This window comes from Mastigoproctus giganteus, chromosome 5, assembly GCF_048544385.1.
Source record: "Mastigoproctus giganteus isolate SK-2022 chromosome 5, ASM4854438v1, whole genome shotgun sequence".
Taxonomy (NCBI): domain Eukaryota; kingdom Metazoa; phylum Arthropoda; class Arachnida; order Uropygi; family Thelyphonidae; genus Mastigoproctus; species Mastigoproctus giganteus.
The window spans coordinates 145,846,942-145,866,979 of record NC_143579.1 but is presented as its reverse complement, the minus strand read 5'-3'; the positions used below and the strand labels follow the sequence as shown (position 1 = coordinate 145,866,979).

General features: G+C 35.3%; 1 protein-coding gene across 1 annotated transcript in view; it reads right to left on the bottom strand.

The window, feature by feature from the left end:
• The window catches only part of Oat (Ornithine aminotransferase precursor), a 164,886-nt gene that overhangs the window by 96,058 nt on the left and 48,790 nt on the right, over nucleotides 1–20,038 (bottom strand). The window lies entirely within an intron of this gene.

Below are 20,038 nucleotides of genomic sequence, written 5' to 3'. Positions count from 1 at the left end.
TTACTGCAAATATGCCAACTTGTTTGGCTCCAAGTTAAACCTGAAGAATTGAAATAAATCATTTTCTCTCCTAAAGCACAAGCAGACTTCAATTCAAGCATTCTCTCTATGGCTCTCTTTTTCAGGGCACATTCTTAATCCCTGCTTATTCAGTCATTCTTAGGTGTCATAATGGATGAAGATCTGACCTACAAAGAACAGATCCAGCAACTATGCTCTCAAATGCACTACAGGTGTTCTGGTGCAAGAAGCTTGATCTCTGCAAATCTCACAATAAAGAGACCATCAGAAAGTTCATCCACTATTATTTCAGTTCTATCCTTGGGTATGCTGTGGAAATCTGGTCCACTACTCCCAAGCTAGCCTGAAGAGTCTTTGGGATCTAGAATTCTGGGTCCTAAAGTGGGCCACACCTCTTATACCACCTCCAAATCACAGCTCTGCATCAACCTCCCCTACACTAATGTCCAGCAATAAGCATATGGGTGAAAAATCACAATGGCATCCGATCTCTGCTCAGAAGTTTTTTATTTTTTTATTTTTTTTTTTTCAACATTTGGGTGATTACTGGCTGGAAGATCTCAGACAAAGCTCTTAGAAGTCCCCAGTGCTCTGCTCAAACCTGCAGAAGCATTCCACTTTCACGCAGCACTTTCCCATCGGTATCATTGATGCACTGAATAAATCTGATACTGATTTTGACTTGCAGTTCAGGGACTTGAACAATATAGTCAGTAATCATAAATCTGTCTTCAAGCATCTGCAACATGTTTGTAACTGTCAAGACATAATAGTACCTTGTACCTTTTTAATTTTATTTCATAGCCACAGAATAAAGAATTTTATTATTATTAGGCAAAGTACAAAATGGTACTCATACCAAGAAAGACTTTAGTTCTGCAAATGCAGCATGGCAAAACTAGGACCTGAAATAAGATCTGATTGAAGTACTTTTAAAGCTTTAAATGGATCATATAAGCTAAATGTTTATGGCTCGGACATGTCCGAGCATGCTTGCTCGGACATCACATATAAGGGTGAGTTTAAACTGAGGAAATATGGTTGCAAGAAGTGTCTGGAAATCTGCTTTCAGCCAGAGGATAGCTGATTGTTGAAGCTAATTCCATCTGATGTTGTGAAAGTGAGGAGTGTGAATAAACTTAAAGAATAATTAGGGCTCTGTGGATTACACACATATGTTCATTTATGCATTAATTATATAGAAATATTCAAGTGTGGTCATATCTCATCTGTGTTTCTATGTAATTGTAGATACAATTTATAATAGATGGCAGTAAGAAAATAGCTTTGAGAACTGGAATAAAAATTTGTTCTTGTGAGTGCCAATTGTCCGATTTGGACACACAAAACCCAAAATTTAATGAATTCTGCATTCCAATCAACAAGTTGATGTAAACATGTTTCTATATCATGTGACATAGAAACAGATGTAGCCAATATTACTGGATCAAAAAAATAAAAACGCATATTTATTTTTTATTGATTTTTTTTCACTTTTTTCATCTTTTTTTTAAATTCTGATCTCATTTTTCATATTAATTTCACTGTAATACTGAATAATCAAAATAAGAACAAATTAATATTCAAAAAGTTTTAGGTATCAAGTGATCATTACAAAACTTCAAAATTCCACACTTGCTATCTGTATTCAATAAATTCATGGCTGTGGGTCCATGGTTGTTCAGAGAATTCTCTGCACAAGTCCACAAACTGTTGTGTGAAAGGGTTTAATTTAACATACTTTCCAGCTTTTGTGTGTGTGTGTGTGTGTGTGAGAGAGAGAGAGAGAGAGAGAGAGAGAGAGAGAGAGAGAGAGAGAGAGAGAGAGAGTATACATACCATCCACATCTCCTTACCAAGTCAGATCTCTTCCTAGGGGCTTAGTTTCCAGAAGACAATTTATGGAACAAGTATTGGTAAGGGTAATATTATGCCCCCAACTAATATTGTTCTTCTCTGTGTCCATTTTAAAAGATCTACATTCTTCCTAAAATGCAGCTTCCAAACCTATGTGCATTGCTATAGATGTGTCCCAACCATTGCCATCTACAACAGAATAATCATGTCTATGTCCCTGTTGAAAAAAAAATTGTGTAAAGCATTGAAAGAACCACATAGTTCTGTCAAGCCTGTTTGCACTGTTCAGAGAACTCAATGTTGGACTGCAAAATTAGCTTTAAATCTTTTAATTTTTCACTTCCTTGTCACCACCTATATGCAGTGGTGATATTCAGCTGGTACACACTGGTACGGTCATACCAGTTGTTAAAATGTCTAAAACTTCCGTATCAGTTGTTGGGTGGAGTCTACTCACCAAGAGGAAAAAAAAAAAAAAAAAACATCCCTGTTGATTTTGGCCTGCACTGGGTGGGGGAGTGTTGTAGTGTTGCCAATCACACCATAATGTATAATTTCGAGGCCAGTTCCCATAGGTTTGATTTCTAAGGTTGGTAACTGGCGAGATGTGAACTCCTTGTGGCAATGGTAAAGAATGCCCACACAAGAGAACTACAGGAAATCTCGGCAAAAATTACCTGTGAAACTAGTTTGCCATTACGGCATTTGTATCGTCTCTCTCGGTAAACAGACAGTGGGTGTTATCGGTCTGAAGTATAAGTTGAATACCTTGTAATCTACCGGTTTCACTCTTTTCCCTGTCAGTAGTTTGAGCTGATTTCAGGCACTGAGCTTGTGTGTGTGCTCCTTAATTCTCAAAAGTTTACTCACAGTAATAAGTAATGCGTGTGGAGTGTTACTTTGTGAGTAGTGTTTTTAAATTGCATTTATAATAAATTGCTTAAATCATAACCCTTAGAATGAAGAGGCAACATAGTTTGGATAAATTTTTGAACATTTATACTAAAAGTTCAACAACAGAAATGGAACAAACAAGAGAGAGCTATGATACTGTTGATATTGAACTACAACTTGGAAATTTGTCTAAAACTGTGCAATAATCAATACAGCCTGAAAGATTTTCTCATTCTGAGCAGAAGTTAGTACAAAATGCAATAAACAATTTGCATTTCTGGAATGAAAAGCAATTGGATTATTTCAAAAATAAGTGCGAATGGCTTATTATTGCCAGTGATGTGAATGTGGGATGGCAGTGGTGCTGAAAGGCTTTATCTTTAATTCTTTTAATAAAAAGAATATGCAATCATCAATGAGAAAAAAACTGAAAGAACATCATGAGTCAGCTTCACACATAAAAGCATTACATATAATCAAAACAGTATTGACATGGCTAATGAAAAATATTTAAACAGCACTATAAACATCTTTAATACCATTTATTCCATAATTAAAAGCAATAAACAATTCACTGACATGGAACATTTAATAACTTTGCAAAAAAAGAATAACATTGATTTGGGAGTATCTTTGCACTCTAGATTTATGGTCCCACTCCACTGAAATAAGAAAGAAAGTTTGTGGAAAACTGATAAGTCAACATAGTAAAATTTCAGTTATTATTGACGAAGCTTCAAATATTTCACATAAATGTGTCTTAATAGTTTATTTAAAATCAGAAATTCAAAACTTTGAAGATAGTTTAACTGTTTTTGTTGATCTTGTGGAGTTAGAAGGAACAACATCTGAAATAATATACCAAAATTTGATATCAATTCTGGAGAAGTATGGTTTCAATGAAAATTATTTGTGTGAAAATCTTATTGGATTTTGTGCAGATGGAGCCAGTGTGATGTTAGGATAAAAGTCAGGAGTTTCTGCCAAAATTTTTAAAAAAATTTCCAAATGTTTGTATCTGACACTGTCTCGCCCACAGTATTCAGTTGTCTCTTGACAATGCAATAAGAGATGTAAAACAAGTAAACTACTTTCGGAATTTTCTTGATAAACTTTGTTTATTTTCATCCTTCAAATAAGCATCAAAGAGAGTTAAATATTTCTAAAGAGTTTGGAACCAAAGTACTGAAAATAGGGAGAATATTTGGACTTCGATAGGGAGCCTGTATTGCTAGAACTGCAAAAGTGTTTGGAAGTCCTATGAAACTTTGTATGTTCACTTTAATAAAAATCAAGAAGTGGGAATGGTGAAACATTTCGAAAATGAAAATTTTTTTAAATATTTGGCCTTAATTAATTGACATCCTAGCGGAGATTTCAATACTCTCTACAGCTTTACAAGAAAGAAATATTTCATTAATCAAAGCTGATAGATTAATTCGTCGAACAATAAAATCAATTGAATATATGAAATCAAATAAAGGACCACATGAAAAAGAAGCAGAAGATATTATGAAAAATAAGAAGTATAAAATACCATTTGAAGTAAAGCAAAAAATTACATCGATTCCCAGAGAAAAATTGTTTGATCGTCTAAAACATTTTATGAGAATGAGATTGCTGTTCGATGATGTAAATGAAAAATATAATGATCTTCTGAGCTATTTCAACCTATTAAACCCTGAAACATGGCCAGGTCATGTTTCTGAAGCTCAATGGATTGAAGGTGAAAATAAATTAAAACAATTAAGTCAACTAATTAAATATAATATTCCAGTAAATGACTTTCGAGATTTTATTGACAGCAGAGATATCATATATAATAATGTGCCTGAGCCTGGCAGTATTTTAAGAGCTAAAAGAATCTTAAAAGTTATCGCTGTTAATGCTGCAGAAGCTGAAAGAGGCTTTAGTACCATGAATAATGTTATCGAGAATTAAAGAAATTCTCTTACTATGGAAACAAGTCACCGAATGACCATCAATTTCATGGGAAAATCGCTGGAAGAATTTGATGCAATTCCTTAGATCAAATCATGGCTCAAGCAGGGACATTATCTAGCAAGCGATAATCGTGTCAAAGAAAAGGCATCAAAAACAATTTCCCAAAACCAATCAATGATTTGGAAATTATTAGAATAATGTAATGTGTTGTACAACATTGTTGGTTAAATATTATTATTATGTATGTTTAATACAAATCTTGGCACAGCTGTCCAATTATTGCCTCTGGCCAACCGACTCCCTAATACCCGAAGAATGGCACTGACTTAGTTTTGTGTAAACGAAACCAGTTTATGGTAGTAGCTACATCAACTGCACTCTGAAAAACATCTTTCTGAAGGATGAGTTGTTAAATTAAAAAAAGAATAAAATATTTTCCTAAGTTGTTTACATACACTCCCTCGCTCTCCATGGGATAAAGTTCAGTTGCAATTGTTACGTCAGTTCAGAGTCTTTTGCTACAGTATACAGCAATCTATATTTTTTTTGCATTTTATGAGCTGATGTCTTTTTTGGAACTTGTCTTTAAATTAATTTAAAATTTGTTTATATTAAATCTTATCTAGCAGTGTTATGGCCACAAAATGTAAATTGATGGAATTCAGCCTCCTGGAAATTATACAAGAGGCTGATAGGATGGAAAGAAGCAAAACGAACATTGCAAAGGAATACAACATCCCTTTACCTACTTTATCTGTAATACTGAAAAACCAAAAAAAAAAAAAAAATACTTGAAGAAGAGCATGACAATAAAAAAACAGGAAACCAAGTCGTGGTGCAAAACACTAAGATCTTGAAACAAAATTTTAAGTGATACCAACAAATGCATGCATCTAATTTGCCAATATTGGGTCCGATTTTGCAAGAAAAGGCAAATTATCTATATCAGCAACATGGAATTAGCAAACTTCAAATGCAGCAGTGACTGGCTCCAAAGATTTAAAGACAGGAATAACTTGGTTTCATGAAATGTTTGCGGGGAATCTGGATTAGTCAACAAAGAAAAGGCTACAGACTAGTTGTGTTCTGTACGGTCCATTCTTGAAAAATATGAGGTAAAGGATATTTTTAATCTTAAAGAGATAGGTTTATTTTATTTTATTTTTTTTTTTTGTTAGTTGTTGGCGCATCGGCTTCTGTGGCCATAATGCACCTCTCAAAGTTTTTGCATTTTACTCTGATCCAAGCTCAAGGCGGGATTCAAACCCGCGAGGTTTATTTTATAATTTGCTGCCAAACAAAACATATGCAGTTTGAGGAGAGTCTTGTCATGGTGGAAAATTTAGTAAACAAAGACTCACTGTTCTGTTATGCTGCAATTCAAATGGCAGTAAAAAAACTACACCCACTTGTGATTGATAAGTTTTCCAAGCCAAGATGTTTTAAAGCAATTAACCAACTTCCCTGTGGCCAATAGAATTGCTTTGCATACAGTCAAAATTTTTCAGCCTTGGTTATCAAAAGTGGACAGAAGAAGGGCTTCAGAAAAAAAGGAACATTTTGATGATTCTAGATCATTGTACAGCACATTCTGCTGAGACACTTAGATTGACAAATATACGGCTGTTGTTTTTACAGCCCCCCCCCCCCCAATACCACCAGTTTAATGCAACCACTGGATCAAGGAATTATTTATAACCTCAAGAGAGCATACAGAGCTCGCCTGATAAGGTACTTGATCCACAACATAGGAGGGAACAATTTGCAACCAAATTGGATGCTATCCGTAATCTTGTTATTGCTTGGGACAGTATTGCATCAAGTGTAATAATCAACTGCTTCAGAAAGAGTGGCTTTGGAGAGAATATCATTGAAAAACATGATCCAGCAGACAAATGTGATAGCAATATTGAGGAATTTGAAGGAGCATATGGATTTTGTTGGCAAATTTGAAGAGTTTGTGAAGGTGGATGATGAAGTTGCTACCATTGCAACACTAACACTAGAAGAGATGCTGAGCACTAAAACAAAATGACGATTTTTTTTGCCAGAGACAGCAAAGCGCAAACAAACTGCCATTTAAAAAAGATGTCCAAAATGCATTGAACATAACAGAGAATGTGTTTGCCTGCAGTAACGTTGATAAAGAAACAACTATTGTATTTGATAATGTCTGTGCTGTAGTTAAAAATGCATAAAGGACAAAAACTGTGCAAACAACATTGGATTCTTTCTTTAAATCAGATTAGTTTATTAAAAGGTTAATGGTTTGTATTTCTCCTTTTATATTAAGGTTGTAATTCTTTTTACTATGATACTAAAATATTGTATATATATATATATCAAAATATATACTGTACAATATTTTAATTTCCTTTAATTGCTTTTTTCTAAGTTTATCTTACAAATAAAATAAAATCTTTAAAAAAATGTGTTATTCCTATTACTGTATTGTTAGACAAGGCTTTTGTTTTTATTTAATTTTATTTTTATTTTATTTCATTTATTAATTTTGATATTATTATTATTATTTATTTTTATGTATATAGTATGTACCAAAAAAAAAAAAAAAAACAGAAAAATTCTGACACTCTTTTGGGGAACCTCATTACTACAAACCTTGTTATTAGAAAACATGAAAATTTAGGTCCCTTGAACTTTGTATTAATGAGATTCGACTGTGTATTAATTCTTCTGAAAACTGCAAACAAAATGTTTTAGACAAAAAAAAAAAAAAAAAAAAAGGAACATTAGGCACATAATTTCTTCCATTTTCAAGTTTAAAAAACAATTAAGTGCATGAAATTTCTAAAACATGCAGACATATTTCTTCTTATATGTATATAAATATCAAAAAATTAACAAAACATATATATATTTAATACTATTAGTTATTTCCATTTTCAGGTTTATTTTAAATTTGGCACAACTCACAGCATGTGAAATTTGAAACCCCGTACCATGCTTCCCACAGTGTAGTAACCATCTTGAAATAATATCGAGTTTTGTTTTCCCATCTTTACCAGTCCTTGCAGGTGGCACAATGGTTATAATCACTGTCCTTCCCACACAGAGTGAAAGATGTTCAAATTCTGTCAATGATGCAAGGAACTTTTCAGAGGTTCTTTAACTCCATGGCTGAGTTAGTTGGTGTCAAGCAAAGATAGCAAGATTCCTTCTCCCTCACCAGGAACTCTGGTGTTTCATTCAGAAAAACAGGCAACCCAACCAGAGAACGCATGAAATTTATGGGTATAATATACAAAGGTAGATGAAGTAAATCATGGGTTGGCCCTAAAATAACAGCCCACCTCCCATCTTTATTATGCAAAAACATTTCAAAAACAAGGCTGCAGATGTTTATTGAACCAGTTGGAGAAGAAAACTAAGTAACCTGAAACAATAAACAAACACAGCATTGGAACGATGCCATTCTTACAGCAAAACACCAAATAGCCGCAAAGAAGCCAACCTGTAGTTGGCTTCTTTGCAGCTATAATTATTTATGCCAACCTGTAATTATTTATGCAATTTTTGTATATACATATCTATATCAATTATTGATTATAAATTGTTTGAAGCAAGCAAAATAACGGTGAATTATTAAAACACATACACTGTCATGTCTCAAAAGTGTAAAAATCACCCCAACAGATCACTAATGAGGCCATGGTGCAATGCTTTTTAGGAACCACTAAGCGGAACTTACTTTATTACTTAAAGATTGCTTTTTGTAATTTTTGATTTAATTTAGCAGTGTGGTTATTATTTGTGTCTCTTGATAAAGTTAGTGAATTTGTTTGTTAGTTACTTAGCCTTTGAAGTTACTTCAAAAAACCAAATTCAACTTTCTTTCACAAAACGTTTTTTCATAAAACCAAAGTCAACTTTCTGCCACCTTTGTGTATTGATATAAGAACATTCGAATTCTGTCAGCATTGTTATAGTATTGATATAGGTGCTACTTGGAGGATTTTTATGTTGTTTTTAGCAGTGTAATCAGTATCAGAAGTGTTTTTGTTAGACCTACTAACTATAAATTTATAGCAATATATAGAAGTTTATATGTTTATAGCAATATAAATGTTTTTTTTTTTTTTTTTTTTTTTTAATAGGGGCTTAGAGGGGAACAGGTATTTTGTGTGTTATCAGACACTCAGTCTAAAACACTGATGGATCCAATATCTTTCTATTACAGAAGATTAAGGAAAAGTCCGGTTGGCCTGCCTACCTAAAATCCACTCATGCATACCTTCTCGATGGTAAGCCCTGTTACGTCACTTAGGTGGCAACGAACATGTAGAATGGTTCTCCTGAAGAGAACCACTCTACTTCGCATTCAGGAAATATAGTCACATACTGAGGAGCAATATCCCAGTTTGTCTGAAACGTAAAATAATGAACCAATGTATACTCCCCACCATGACTTATGGAAGTGAAACTTAGGCACTCATCAAAAGAATGGAAAAGAAGCTGAGAACTACACAGCGAAGAATAGAAAGAATTATATTGGTAATCAGACTGTTAGATAAGAGAAACACATGGATTAGACAGCAAACTCAAGTAAAGGACATTCTTATCAAAAATAAAGAACTATAATGGTCTTGGACGGGACACATAGCTCGAAGACATGATGACAGATGGACTAAGAAAATAACAGAATGATACCCAAGAGGAGCTAGAAGACAACGGCAGAGATGGATAGATGAAATTCATCAGTTAGTGGGTAGTAAATGGATGGCCATTGCACAAAATAGAAGGAACTGGAAAGTTGCTGGAGAGGCCTTCATCCTACAGTGGAATGAAAATAGCTAATGATGATGATGATGAAATGTTTATATAACATGACTATCATAATAGATAACATAATCTAAATTAGCGTAGCTTGTAAGAACATAGCTTGTACTGCTCTCATAAAATGAGATTAGTGTACCATTATTTTTGATCCCACAGTTTCATGACTTATATGTAAAATAAATCTTGGCTAAAACCATGATTCACACTAGAGTAGTAAAGCAAAGTGCTCAAAATAGCAGCAATGCTTTGGTTCGGGGGAGAAATTCTGAAAGCAGTTCTCCTACAAATCAAGATTATGTTATGGGTGTTACTTGTGCCATCTTTGTGAAGCTACCTCTGTCAAGACGTGATACAGCCATAGTGGATGCCTTTGCATGTGTAGTAAAGAGCATGAGGAGATTAAGCACAAATTCAGCATTCTGATGGGATTACATAAGGGCTTGAAGAAGAGGTTGAAGCCCTCAAAGGATTAAAATAAAAGGACCCACCCACCCAACACTCGAGCCCATTTCCAGCATCAGACAGCACACCCTCCGTGGCAGAGACCCTTGATACAACAGGAACTAGTCAATTGGTACCTCAATTGACAGGGAAATGGGAAACATTGTGCAAAAAGTATAGGTGAAATAGGACCAATGTATGTTGGCTACGGGACTGAAGTTCATAATGTTGAAGAGTAGCAACCATCTTTTAATGCACAAAAGGTGATACTGTTATGTATGATGTTGCTAATGATATTAAGATTAGGAGATCTGATGATTTAATTGAAAGCAGTAGTAGAAGTAGTGGCAAACGATGCAAGAAAGTAAGAGCTTATATAGCATCAGTCAAAAAAACACACACACCATACCCCCCCCCCCAAGAATCTGTCTAGTTCTTCCTTGAATTTATTCAAACCAACCATTTCCACAATGACAGATGGAAGCCTATTGAAACAATCAACCACCCACTGGAAGCAAACATTTGCAAATCTATCCTACAACCATCCTTCCTCAACTTAAATTTATAACCCCTCATGTGTGTAGTCTCAACAAGAGGAAGAATGCCATTCACATTCAGCTTACACAATCCATTCAAGGCTTTAAAAACCTCAATTAGATCTTCACGCAGGTCCCTAGTCTTGAGATGCCGCAATTTGCAGAACTGAAGCCTTTCTACATAAGAGTACCCTTTTATTCCCTTCACCAATCTGGCTATCCTTCTCAGCACCTGTTCCAGAAGATCTACATACTTCCTAAAGTGAAGCCTCCAGCCCTGTATACAATACTCAGGATGTGGCCTATGGCCTAACCATGGCTTTGTACAAAGAAATAATCATCTCCTTATCCCTGCTAGCAACATTTCTGTATATCACTGACAAAACCCCATGAGCTGTCCTGGCAGCATGTCTGCACTGCTCAGAGAATTTTATATCTGACTGCATGATTACTCCCAGGTCTTTTTCATTTTCCATTACCCTGAATATAGTACCACACAGTTGATAAGTTACTCTGGGATTACTATTACTATTACCCATATGCAGTACCTTGCATTTATCAATGCAAGGCCTCAACTGTCATTTCTCAGTTGATTAATGCAATTTTCCTACATCTTATTGCAGTATCTCACCCTGATTACTGTTGTTAACCACCCTGCCAATCTTTGTATCTATCTGCAAACTTTGACATTAATACTGATAGGCCTCCATAGCCGAGTGGTCAGGAGCAGGAGTGCAGTAGCACACGCTCTTTGAATAGACTGGGATTCAAGCCCCTGACTGCTAAATAAGGTCGATCTGCCAACCTGCACTGGACCACCATGGCAGATTATGATCCATTTCCCTCAATATGAATTGTTGAGGAAGCTTCCATCCTACAGTGGGTTGATAATGGCTTCAATTTACTTTTTACCTTTGTCAATATCATTAATAAATATTGAAAACAACACTGACTTTAGCAATGAACCCTGGGGGACTCCACTGATAACATCAGTCCACAAAAAAGAGCATCCATTGATAATCACTCTCTGTCTTCTTCCACTAACCAACCCTTTATCTTAACCACAGTAGTAACTTGCCTTTAATGACACATTGCCAGTTTATACTGCACTCTTTTATGTGCAACAGTATCAAATTCCTTCCTGAAATCCAAGTATATGATGTCAAAATTATAATTTACATCAAATTCTTTGGTCACTGCATCATAGTAACTTATCAGACTGGTTAGACAAGACCATCACTTAAATCCATGCTGTATAATTGCATTCCTCTCCAGATGATCCATTATTACTTCTTACCAGTGACTCCATTATTTTCCCTGGAACAGATGTTAAGCTAACAGGTCTGTAATTACTCATGTTACCTTTTGATCTCCTTTATGAGCTGGGGATAAATTCACACATCTCTTCCATAGGGACCTCCTCTGAACCCATGGACAATCTCATAATTATGGCTAAAGGCTTGCTTACCTCCTTTGCTGCCTCCTTTAATATAACTGGATATATCTCATCCACTCCACCCTAGGTGCCTTTTTTATGTCCATCCTCAACAACTTTCCTTTCAGTTTATCATAAAGTCATTTAGCTCCCCCACTGGAGTTTGATAAACTTCTGTCATCCCCTTCGCTAAAGAATTCCTCTGTGTAAATGTAGATGCAAAATACATATTCAATTTGTTCAGAACCTGAGCATGGTCATCAACAGTTAACCCATACACATCAAGTGGCCTAATGTCATTCAACCCCTTCCTTCTACTGTTAATATAAGCATAGAAGTCTTTGCTGTTTTTCTTTGCATTCTTTATCAGACACTTCTCATAATTTGCCTCATCTTGCCTGACCTGCTTTGTGACTTGATTACAGACTAATTTATATCTACCATAGGCTTCTGAACCATCTGATAATTTATATGCATCCCATGCACTTTTCTTCTCTGCCATTTGTTTCAATAGTTCATCTAACATCATTTAGGCCTAAGCCTAAACAGTATTTGAACAGTATTTCTTCATTACTTGCATCTGATAGATGTGGCAAGAGGACTCTGTATATAATTTATCACAATGAAGATCTCTTAATATGTTCTCTTTTATAATCTAATCATTCTTCCACAGAAGAAAAACCATAGTATTCCAAAAAGTCTGGAGATTGTAATATATAGTTAACGTTATAAATTAATTAAATATTTAATTTATGTTCTCTTTAACTACATCAAGAGAACATAAATTAAATATTTATGCATAGTGTTTCTTCATTAAATTATTCATTTAATGAAGAAACACATTAATAATAATTTCCTTAAACTCTCTCATATTTTGAATAAATATAGGCACAACACAGCCCTAGCTCTGAAGGATTTTAATTCAGCCAATATTAAATTAATCACACTTAACTGCCAACTTAGATTCCTCCAAAAGAGATGTGGCCATGAGATCATTCCTTTTGACCTCTGTCTCTGAAACAAATTTTAAATCAGAAACAAGGGACGTCATTATCCAAGATTGGTTTTGTTTGTATTGAGGTTTAATGGTGCATGGACTATGCAGATCATAATGCACCAGTTCATATGGTGTGATGTGTTTCAGGGGTGTTTACTTTGGATTTCAATTGTTCATTTTAACGTGATTCATACGTTCTTGTGTTAGTCTGTTGCTTATATTCACTTCCTTAGAGGAGGTGGTATAAATTACATTATCCAAGACACAGAAATACAAACCTTGAAGATTCTCATTAGACTGAGGGATTTCTCCAAATGCCTAATAGAGAATCCAGATTTTAAAGCCTTCAGGAACATCCATGCATCCAAATGTCAAGTTGTTGCTGACATTTGGATGCATGGATATTCTTTGTTGAACTCCAGAGGAGGTCAAGTATACTCTCTTCTCCCCCCCACAACATAAATCCCGATACATTTCCGCCAGGCTATACTAACAATACTGGATTTACTGCTGACCAATGCAAACTATTCCATTCCAGAAGACCCCCCCACCACCAACAACTACCAGATTCCTTCCCCATCCCTCCATAACTCTTCCTTCAAAATGTACTAATAATATTGGGTTTGCTGTTCACCATTACCAACAATTTCCTAACAGAAGAACAACCCCTATAATCATCCTCCAGGCACCTTCCATGGGAATGGGGAAACACCAACTTAGCAATGGCAACAACCTTTCCCCCCTTCAGACTGAGGACCAACTTATTTACTCAATAAAACAGTCTTCAACATAATCCCGAGATCAAGGGAACCAAACCATGCAGATAACCCCCCAAATCACATCTCCAATAATAACAAAAGTGCAATGCAAACCAATATAAATCAACGGATTCAGAACAGTGATTCCCCCCCCCCAACACACAACACATGGAACTCTAGTACTGAATCAAACAAATTGTAAAATCGATTCAGACAAATACCTTTTGAAAGCCAACGAACTTCTGTGTGAAGCAGCAAACGATTGAAATCTTCATCGTTTTCCCTACAAAGTTGGCTAAACAATCTGTCACTCAATGAATTGCTTCTAATTTTGTTGACTGCTCTAATAACGTAATGGAGCGACGTATGCAGGCGTTCACTTAAATTCTTCGCAACCAAATGTTGACGATGAAGAACACAATGTATAGTGAGTACAATTTGGTACTGCGTGTTTCAAATGCGCTATGAAACCCTTGTGGCGCCCTGTCATTGCTGGAGCACCATCAGTAGCAGCAGACAAAATATTATGAATAGGAATGTCTTTCTCTTGAAAAAACTTATTCATAGTATTAAATATAGATTCTCCCTTTGTATCCGCTTCCAAATTTTTAGCAAATAATAATTCTTGACAAACTTTCTTCTTTTATGAATCGTACGTATGATAAGAGTAGTGCTTCATTATTTGGGAGAGTTGATTCATCGAGTTGAATGGAAAATTGGCATGTCTTCAAATAATCGCACAATGATTTTTCAACGTCTTCAGCCATTTCATCAATTCTTCTTTGCACTGAATTATTGCTCAAAGGAATTTTCCTGATGATATCTGATGCTGGCTTATGAAGCACAGTGTTTATTACTTCTTTTACTGCCGGCAAGATTAATTCCTCACCAATTGTATGTGGTTTTCCCGCTTTTGCGATTAATAATTAAATATTATAAGAAACTTGTAATCCATCATTATCTTGTTTAGTGGACGACACAAAAAGTTGTGATATAGTTGGACATTTAAAATATTTTTCTTCTAGTACTTGAAAATAGGACAAATCTTTATCCTTTTCGTCAGCATGCATTTTAGTCAAATGCTCTTGTTGCCTAGAAGGCTTCATTGCTTCATTTGAAAATACTTTTTGGCAAATCAAGCACACAGGTAATAATTGGTTCGTAGGAGACTGAATAAAGCCATATTTCAAATACTCAAAACTGTACTGTCGACATTTCTTCTTAGATTCAGACATAATGAAGTAATAAAATTTGCAACAATATTCACAAAATAAAAGATTTAATTTACGCTTTGTATGACTCCACTTATCTATCACACTTTCGACTGATGATTGTAATGAAACTTATTCCTAAACAGCAAAAATGTACGATCACATATCAATTTATGAATTATTACGTTGGCAAAACAGCCTTGGAAGCTTTGAAGATGAAACGCACTACGGCATTAGTTTAAAATTCGCGCCTTATCTGTCTCAAACGAATCAACAGACGTGGAGATATAATTGACTGGTCAAGCTTACGTCATTAGCGTTACCAAGGTGATCCAAGGAGAAAATAAAACTGTAAACAATTTTCGTGGAAAACAAACAGTTGCGCATCATTACTTGGGAACAATATTTTGCATTGTTACTCTGTCACAACATTTTGCTTTTACTGCTTTTCGTAATTGTTGTACGAAAGAATTGCAACGAATTGGTTTTGAAAAACAAAAATATCGCATTTCCTTTCTTCAGTATGTATTGTATTGTATCTACTAACAAAAAAATATAGAAAATTCATCTATTGGAAGCCATACTGGAAACGGAAGGAGAAAAAAAAAATTGTCGAAATTCTGGAGGTCACAACCATAAAACAATAAAAACAATTAACAGTCACCTGTTAATTGGGCTTTTCTGTTAGTGAAATCTATCATAAACGGACAGTAAACTCGATCTTACTGAATTTGCGATAATACCAACAGCTGGAATTCTGGTGAAATGTGTTTACACTTCCATGAAATCTTCAATCATATAAAAAAATTAATTTTCAGATCTTCTCTTCATTCCTATTTTTAGAGCTTTGTAACTCGTTATTCCGTTCTCACTTGCACGTATTGTGTTACTTGCAATTTGTGTGTGCCGTGTTCTTTGTTATTGATTGCTTATCTTTTTACTGTTTTAAATTTTAACCCCCCCACCCACAAATGTCAGTAAACAGAAATGTCAACTAGTTCGATCTACATATTACAGTACGTATTAATTATTCCGATTATCACGTATATTCTTCCGATTTTCACGTATCATTTAATTTTTTAATTGGTAAGGTAATAAAGGGTAAATTTGTGCTTAATATATCTTTGCTTTTATATCCTGTGGATAATATTCCTCCTATTTTCACTAATTAGAATCGCTGTTTAATAGAATTAAAATTCAATTCACAAACGTGATTGTGACCGGCGCTTACTGCACATCGTATAGTGAACGGTACTTTACTATGGTGACTCCATCATAATGTGATTTGATTGTACAGTGAACCAATTGTAAAGGGAAGGGGGGTACATTGTATTTTTAACTATTTACATGAAACTTCGGATAATTGGAGCAGCCGCTTAATCGAGCCAAAATGCACTAGTCCCGATGTGTCCCAAATAACCAGAATGGACTGTATATATATATATATATATATATATATATATATATATATATTGTGTTTTTATAATTTTAGTTAATGTCTAATTGATTGTTTTTAATTTGTCCCTTGCTACGTTAATGTCATTGCCATGGGCAATTGGACTATTATACGTGCTTGATATATTTTAGTTTGATTACTTAAATTACTTAAATTTTGGTGTCTATTTTCTATAGGGTGTTAAGGTGTATCCTGATACACCTTAACACCCTATAGAAAATAGACACCAAAATTTAAGTAATTTAAGTAATCAAACTAATATATATATATATATATATATATATATATATATATATATGTGTGTGTGCTACGAGTAACAGATTGTTTTATATGCATTTGATACCATCAAAAAATTTGAGGGAAAAATTTAATTTTCATTATCACACACACACGCCCGAAAAATTCACCATAAAGTGTCATATATTTGCTTTCTTGAATTCCATTCTGAGCTGCAAATGTAATTTCACTTCTCTTGCACTGACAGAGCTGCTGTTTGCCGAATGAAGGAAAACGGGATTCATTTTCCTGAAATTTCCACTTCCTTTCATTCACTTAGGGGAAGGAGTTCACCCTTTCTAGTCCGACACTAAGGGAAAGAGACAGAGAGAAAGAAATAAAAATACTCTTTTGGTGGGAGGAAGGCCAGGAGATTGTCAAAGGTCCACAACTGTAACTTTCATCACAGATGCTGAAGTTCTAGTAAGTCAGTTTCATCGCGGATTCGAAAGTATTTCTTTATTGCATTCAGTTTCACTACAGATGCTAAAGTTCTAATAAGTCAGCTTCATCGTAGGATGCCTAAGTTCAGATTAGTCTGATTTCTGTCCGGTGTGCATTCGATAAAAAACCATCTTTGCTTTATTGTAATTGTTTTTCGGAACAATATTTTGCAATAATCCCCCTGGAAATATTAGCCAGTGAACAGCATTATACATTTCAAACATTGCCGTATAGCTTGTCCATGAATACAAATGACTACAGTTACTTTCCTTTGAGTGACCGCCTTGTACAGTTGTGGACACTTCCCTCCAGTCAGTAAAATCATCAGTAGTCGTCCTTTATTGTACCTAAAGTAATTCATTATGTTGGGGCAAACGGTTTTTGCTCCTAATTGAAGTAGCACTTTTGAATTTTGCCCAAGTCGATTATCTGCACATATTGAAAATTAGAAGGACAGTAAAAGAGTTGATAATTGGTGCCATTGGTGGGCAGCATTCCGACTAACAAATTTTCTGTTTATACTCCGGGATGACCACACGGTCAGAAACCACGAAATAGAGAGAGAGAATACAAGAAACAGCACTGCATTTAGCAGTCACTGACTTGATTGTGTGAAATTGCTCACCAAAAACCACAGCAAAGCAAGAGAAGTTATGGGGAGAAAATCTATTTTTCAGCGGGGTTTATCTGTTTATTGCAGTTCGGAACAGCATTATGACCGTGGATAGTGAATTTATTCGGCTTCTGTACTAAAACAGAATTTCTCCCTTTGCGATGACATCAAAGCGTAACAAGCAAATATCTTCTAAGAATACTTTTTGAGCAGCCGTTAGTTGCAATCTGTTAGCTTTGTACTGTTAGAAAATATTGCAGTTTTGTGAAGAATACACATTTCAAGAAACAATCTGTTATTCACAGTGGATGATTTTTTTTTTCTTCTTTTGCACACCAGTTTTCAAAGTTTATAATGCAGCTACAAATAGAAATATTTTCTCGAAATTTTGTTAGAAGATTAAACCCAGGAAACTGCTGTTCCGATATTGTTTATTAAAAACAATTACAATAAAGCAAACTTTTTTTTATCAAATGCGCATTACAGTGTTATCAGTTTTACACCAGTTTTTCTCATTTCTAAAAGATGAATTTCCCTGATTTTCTGTTCGTAGGAGCAACACACGTTGAAGAAAGGAAATACGATCTGTTGGCCTTTCAAAAACAGTTGCTGCTACTGTTTCGCTTTATTGCTTCTTATGTCAACTCACAGTAGCTCACGTTGTAGCATTTCAAAGGCCCTAGGCTAATTATGGTGGGTTTAGAAAAATAACAGAAAAAAAATACAAACTTGATGTCACATTTTTGTCATTTGCATGAAATTCAATAGAAGGTTTTGAAAATTGAAGTGGGAAAATAGAAGAAAACAGTTCTGGCTTCACCTATAGCGAATTTCAGCTGTGTCCATAGAGTAAAAATTATAGAATTTATTAGTTGACCTTTGAACTGGGTCCACTGGACCCGAGGAGATAAAAATACAGATAAGGAGCCACCGACCCCTAGACCGCCTGAATGCAGATAAGGAGCCACCGACCCCTAGACTGCCCAATTGCTTCTGAACCCACTATCACCCACCTAGAAGGCTTCAGCGCCCACTGGGGGGCAGTACCGCCCACTTTGAGAACCTATGCTCTAGACACTAAACATGGGTTTCACCACTTCAAGCCTCCAATAAGCAAAGTGGTGGTATTTCACCAGTTGATGAAAGTCATTTACCACTTGTACATTAATGACCTTCTTCCATTGACTGGAAATCCTATCCATAGTTTTGCCGATGATAGCACATTGCATTCCACTTTCCATTTTGAGAAACCTTGCCCTGCTCAATCAGCTTAAACTTCTCAAAAATCTGCTACCAATTCCTTAAATGGCGATCTTCAAGTAAATCTCCAGTGGGGCAAAGACAACTTAGTTGATTTCAACCCTTCTAAAACTCAGTCTTGTCTTATATCTCACAAAAAGGATTCTTCTGCCCCTATGCTTATCTTTGGTGACAGTCCGATTTCTAGGCAAAATGATATATCTCTTTTGGGGATTACCCTGACTTCTAATCTCTCTTGGCACAAGCACATTACAAATATTGCTTCCTCTGCATCTAAAAAACTTGGTTTTCTCTTTTGCTCTCGGCGTTACTTTTCTTCCAAACAGCTGTTCACTCTGCACAAATCGCAAATCTGCCCTACCATGGAATTTTGTTCCCACATCTGGGGTGGTGCCCCCAAAACTTCTCTTAGGCTTCTAGATTCCATTTAGAAGAGGGCAGTTAGGTTAATTAATGACTGCTCTCTAACAGACATTTCTCCACTCTGTCTCCCAGATGTAGTGTTTCTGCTGCATGCCTTTTCTACAGATACTTCCATGGGCAATGTTCTTCTGAATTGGCTCCTATAATTCCCGCTCTCTCTTTCAAAATGGTCCAAACACGTGCCGCCCCCAGCCAACATCCATTTACTGTCCAACTTCAAACTCACAGAACCAACTTTTCATCTTCCTCGTTTATTCATTCAACTGCCGTTTTCTGGAACAACCCTCCTTCATACATATTTCCTGATAATTACAGTCTCCAGAAGTTAAAGTCTAATGTCAACAAATATCTTCTTTCGTCTTCTCAACTTCCAACCCAAGCACGGTACTAAGTACTATAGGTTCTAATACCTGTCATGTTTGGGGTTTTCATATAAAAAAAAATATATACATATAACTCCGTTCACTGTATATCTAGATTTAAATAGCTGGGGGTGCTGCAGTACCGCCCCTGGTTCATATTTAAAAACTGAATTGCTGTTTACATTTTAATAATTGCAAATGTTTATAAATGTAAACAAGTTCAACTAGATTAGCACTTGATATTCATTTAAATATGCTTCGTCCAAAACTACTCAACCACCAGGTATACTTCTTTAAAATCCAGCAACTCTCA